The following is a 6,000-nucleotide window of genomic DNA, read 5'->3' as shown; positions in this document are numbered from 1 at the left end:
GCAATGTGAAGACAGAGTGGACAATACCAAAGGGGGAGGCTCGGCGGGTTGATTTATGCTCTTTGGATTTTAATACTTTAAAGCTGGTTGACATGAGAATGGTTTCTTATTCTCATCTGGAGCTCTGGCTTAGAATTTTCTGGTAACTCACCTATGGCTGTGAGCTGTGCACTGGACAGGAGTCCAGGATCATGGCTCTGCTTTCCTTCTCCCACAGAGAGGTGCTGGCTGCCTTCAGAAACCCCACTGGAGTTTCAATAAATAAACACGCAGGAGTGTGAAAGGAATCAGTGTTAGTTCATAGAAAAGAGAGCTGTGTGTGAAAGCCCGCGGTGCGGTAGGGTTTTTGCCCAGGGCGGGGGTGGGAGGGAGAAGGTGGAGGTGGAGGGTGCCTGGAAATACCAAAGATGACTGGAGCGGGTAGGGAGAAGGGGGCTGGAACACGTGTTTAACCCTTAGGACGCCAAGTTGTTGGCACTGCTTGGATGTGTAGGATCTTTTCCACAATAAAACATTTTCTGAACTCTGGAATTAAGTAAGGCCAAATCACCAAAGTTCCTTCCTTCAATTATCTAGAGGAAGAACCATGGAACGCAAAAAATAAGCAAACACAAGAGACAAGAATCAGAGAGTGGATCAGACTACAGTCTCTTTCAGATTAGTAAAGTCCAATTTTTCTCCAGCCAGGGCCTCTCTGGTCTTACCTAGTGATGTCATATGACCTGATGTGAAATGCTATTACAGCATGTCCCGAATTAGCCACCAAGGGCACACACACACACCATTGTCGGAACATATGTGTCATTCTGTGGGGTTGGGGGACACTCATGTTGCCTCTTACTTCTGTGCACACACTGTCGATGTGCCAGTGTGTGGACAGGCATCCCAATTTGGTCTCAAATGAGCCCTACCCCCAACCTAGGAAGCTTAGATATTAATCAGCTGCACCCAAACCATTGTTGGAACCCCTTCAGCTACTCTAACCATTGTGCTCGTCGCTTGAGACATCCAAATCTTCTCATTCATTCTGAAAGAAACAGAACCAGCTGACCATGTTATCAAAATATTGATCTTCTGATTCCTCTCTTGTTTGGGAGAAATACTGCTGTATTACACATTTGGTCTTGAAGCACAGTTGTTTTCAGATAACACTGTAGTGTAATGAGAGCAAGCTGAGCAGGGTAAGCTGGCAGTGTAATGTTTGCCTGTTTTAATGCTGGCTGTTTCATTTCTGAGACTTTCACTTTCTGAGACACATACCAGAAGTTACCTGCATGGCACAGTTACTCTTACTAAGTTTTTGGGATTCTGCTAGTCAAGTAGGAACATTCCCTAAGACTGGATTTTCTTTCCTATTCCCATTTTGATTTGGAAGTTGATGAAGAGTATGGGCACTTTTCCCATTTTACCTTGAGTCTGAGTCTGCAAATAGAGTAATTTCTATGTTCACAATATATTTGACATATGAAAAGAAGTGTAATTTGATTGGAAAATCTGCACTACTAATAGGCTCTGCAGTATTAAATGAGTGCTACAGGGATGTTGCTGCTATACATAGCATCAGGATGCCCCAAAGAATGACCTAAACTACTTAACCCAAAATAAGCAATAGAATCTATACCTAAACACTGGAATTTGATCGTCTGATTCTTTTGGGACCAATGAACGGATGCCTGGGACTACTCCTGACAAATGGCAAGTGTGTAACAGTGAGCACACTTCTGAACACACTTGGAAGGAGGTGCTGTGATGACCAAATGCTTTTCCTAACAAATAAACTACCCTGAAACACATTGTCCAAAGATGTGGCAAAGTCAGTTCAGAGTACGAGGATTTTATTTGTTTATACTCATGTTCAAAAGATGGAATGTTTGCGCACGGCGGCATGGCCTAGTGGCTGAAGTCCTCACCTTGAACGTGCCAGGATCCCATATGGCACCAGTTCTAGTCCCAGCAGCTCCACTTCCCATCCAGCTCCCTGCTTGTGGCCTCGGAAAGCAGTCGAGGATGGCCCAAAGCCTTGGGAGCCTGCACCTGTGTAGGATACCTGGAAGAAGTTCCTGGATCCTGGCTTCGGATTGGCATAGCATCGGCCGTTGCGCTCACTTGGGGAGTGAATCATCGGACAGAAGATCTTCCTCTCTGTCTCTCCTCCTCTCTGAATATCTGACTTTCCAATAAATAAATAAATCTTAAAAAAAAAAAAGATGGAATGTCTGCTTTGGAACTGTGGTTGAGACAATATCCAAATTTCATTCTTTCTTGACTTCAGTGATACCTAAAGGGAAACGGTGGTTATCGCTGGTTGCAGAGGGAAGCTGGGATGATTGGTAGGGAAAAGGTAGTTTAATAGGTACAAAGTTATAGTTATACAGGGAAGTTTTGAGATTCTGTTGCAGGGTAAGGTTAATGTATTGCAGTATTTTCATGCAAAAAAGAAAAGCAAGCAAACAGACAAAAAAAAACCGCCTAGAACATAGTATTTTTCACTACAAAGGAATGTTGAATGTTTGATAGATGAGTGGTGTACAATATAATATTATATACTCCATAATGTACATTGTCAAAACAATGTGTGGCACACTGTAAATAATTCTATAATAAAAAACCTTCAGTATCTGGTTGCCCATTTCCCATACTAGAGTGCCCAAGTTGTAGTTCCAAATGTATTCCCAGTACCAATTTCCATTCTGTGAGGCAATAAGAGGTGGTTCAAGTATTTGAGACCCTGGCAAAATACCTGGGTTGAATTCCCAGCTCTGTCCTCAGGCTTGGTCCAACCCTGGCTGCTGGGGGCAACTGGAGAGCCAATCAATAGGAAATTGCTGTCTCTCAAGTGACTTAATTATAAAGATATACATGTACATATTAAATTGATAAATCTCATTCTACTTCTGTGACATTGGATCTAGTAAAAATTGTTTTCTTCATCTACAAAACAAGGACTTAGTTTATACTGCCTGTCCCATTAAGACTGTTCTTGGGGGCCGGCAAGATGGCTCAACTGAATAAGCCTAAGCTGCAAAAGCCAGCAATCCAAATGGGCACTGGTTCGTGTCCCAGCTCTTCCACTTCCCATCCAGCTCCTTGCTTATGACCTGGGAAATTAGTAGAGAGAATGGCTCAGATCCTTAGGCTCTGGACCCATGTGTGGAGACCTGGAAGAAGCTCCTGTCTTCTGGCTTTGATTCAGCTCAACTTCAGCCATTGCAGCCAGTGGGGAGTGAAACAGAAGGTGGAAGATCTCTCTTTCTCTGTCTTTGTAAATTTGGCTTTCCAATAAAAATCTTAAAACAAAAACAATAAATCTTAAATAAAAATTCTGCTCTGGGTAGCTAACAGTGGGAACTGTTACAAGGCTAGCTTCCTTATAAGAATGAAGTCAGCAGGCTCAGGCTGAAGTCATTGCTGGGGTCCTCTGGAGAACTGAGGAGTGGGAGTGAGCCACGAACCTGCCAGGAACATAATGGGGCCAAAGGTAGCAATGGACTTGCTGAGCAGCCCTGTGCCTCAGCTGTTCATTTTGTAAGTGCTCAGAGTAAGACAGAAGAGAAACCAGCACCAGAGTTTGATTTTTAAATCAAAATTTATGATTTTATTTTTAATACACCAGAAAAAAATATCTTTTGATGTTGTGAAATAAGCACTTGAAAATAACAATTCCAACATTGCTGTGTTTTGCTCTGTGAGGCTTCTCGGAGGGGGCGTCCAGTGGCGTGGCGCCTCCAGGGTACCCGACAGGCTGAATCTTCCAGTGGTTCTCAAGGTAGCAGCAAGTAACCTGATGCCCGAACACCCTCAGACAGGCAGGCCGAGACGGGCGTGCCCAGAGCGCACAGTTAAGCTACTTCGGTATCCTCCTTGACGCTAGTGTTCACCAGAAGAAAGGCTTGAGTGCCGCCAAGCATAGGGAAAAGAACAGTATTTCAACAGTAACATGAGTCAGGATCTCTCCATTTTGGCCTTATGTGGATTGCAAATGTGGCCTGATAGATCCTGGTTTACGGGGCCAGTTTCCCTAAACCATTTCTTTAGAAGGCATTTACCACAATGTACACAGGGGTTTGGGTTTCTGGTGAAGTCTTTCTAATTTTGAGACTTCTGCCTGTCCACCTTCCAATCCCAAAGCACATGTGTGTGCCCTCCCTACGCCCACTCCTCCAGACCTCCTCCAGCTAGTCGGACCTGCTAGTGCAACTTCTGTGCCGCCTCTACAATGCCAAATGCACAAGGAAAGGAGCCTGCCCATCTCCCCCACTTTTTTGCCCTGTGAACCCTGAAATTTCAAAGGATCTGAAAAACAGCGTGATGGTCCACCAGGCTTATGAAGTTCTCCATATTTGGCACAAGGGACTTCAGTTGGCCTCTTCAGCTAGGGACCATGCCACATGGCTTGCAGGTGCTTGTAACTGCCATCTGTCATACTACAGGCACCCCCAGAAAATGCTGTCACTGCACTGGCTTTTGTTTGGTGTAACTTCTGGGTACCAATGTAGAGAAGCTGTTGGCTTCTTGCCAATTCGGCATCTAGCCCTTGGTACTGATTGTCAGCACATAATGGGGAAATGTGGCCGGATGGGTGTTCGTTGTGTGTCTGCACTACAGGGCAAGGCTGTGGTGCATTCCTAGCAAAGTCTACTTCTCACGGCCATGGGTCTTAGGCACACATTTTAAAGTGTTGTATATTAAATATAAAAGGGACAAAAAAACTTCAAAAGCTGTAGGAGACAATGACCCAGACTCTATGCCTATCCTCCAAAGACAGCAAAATATTTACTACTGAAAACAGAATGGTTGGGAAGAGAATACATCTGAGTACTACATGTTCTAGGCTGTCATGAAAACTGTCTAAGAAGCACAGACCATGAGCATACACCTCAAAGCTCTGAACTGAGGAGGCCAAGTCGGTTTGGTTCTCCCGAGAGCACTCCCGCGTGTGTGCTTGGCCAATTCAATAGCTCTTTTAAAGAATCATTTACCAAACTGCAAACAAAACAAAACCATCAGAGTATGCTACGGTTAGCTGAGTTGCGTAATGCCTACTCTCTGAGCAGAACCTGCTCAGTCAGACTAAAGAAAAGATAGTAACTTGAGCAGATCTCATCCAGGTAACTCAACAGGAAGGCGCACAGCCAGACTTCTAAATATTCTGTTCCAGTGCAATCGACTCCAGGCGCTTGGTTGCTCTGTTGGGGCAGGCTTTATCTTATCATGAAGATATTACATTTGATTAATTAAAAACAAAGCAAAACAAAAACTAAAACAGTATGTGGGACTTTCCTACACCTGTTCTCTTAGGTTCCTAATGTCTTCCCATTTAGTTCTACAAAAACCCAGTTAAGTGATGTTTCCAACTTAAGTTTACATCCATTGGTCACTGTTTGCTCTCTTTATCTGAGGGGGTTTAATACTATGTAGTAGATAGTAGGTGAGGGGGATATAATCAATTTTTCCTGTCTCCTCAAACAACCTATATAGCTGTATCGCTCTTTCTCTGTCATTTACATAACAGGCTAGGATTAAAAGGATGGCATTCAATTACCTAGATTCCTAACTTCTATCTTTGATTTTCTTTGGGCACTTTGGTCTGGCATCAGATATAAAGAACATAACAGTGGCTCTTTTCTCATTCACAAAAGTAGAAGTTCTGGCTGCTGTATAAATAGAATATTTCTCACTAGGATTTCATTGTAAACTCAAGGACCTGGAGGATGCTCAGATCTTGTAAATGTGAAATCAAGAATTTGTGGCTTCTTTTCCCCACAAAACCAGAAGGTGTTTTCATCCTATTGGTATGGGAATGCAGTAGCGCATCTTCAACAGAAAGACGTTCTATTGCCGCACAGTGGGGCAGCTGTTTCAACTTGCCTGTTCGGGTTTTCCCTCCTGGAATGTTAACAGACAGCGGGATTATCTACGTGGCAGTCAATCGTCTGGTAGACTTTGGGTTTGTCATGGGCGAGTGATCTGGCCGCATATCTCGCTGTCATAAATGTAGCT

This window comes from Ochotona curzoniae, unplaced genomic scaffold (genome assembly GCF_017591425.1).
Source record: "Ochotona curzoniae isolate NIBS_2020 unplaced genomic scaffold, NIBS_Ocur_1.0 scaffold_4506, whole genome shotgun sequence".
Taxonomy (NCBI): Eukaryota; Metazoa; Chordata; class Mammalia; order Lagomorpha; family Ochotonidae; genus Ochotona; species Ochotona curzoniae.
Note: the sequence above shows the minus strand (reverse complement) of the source record.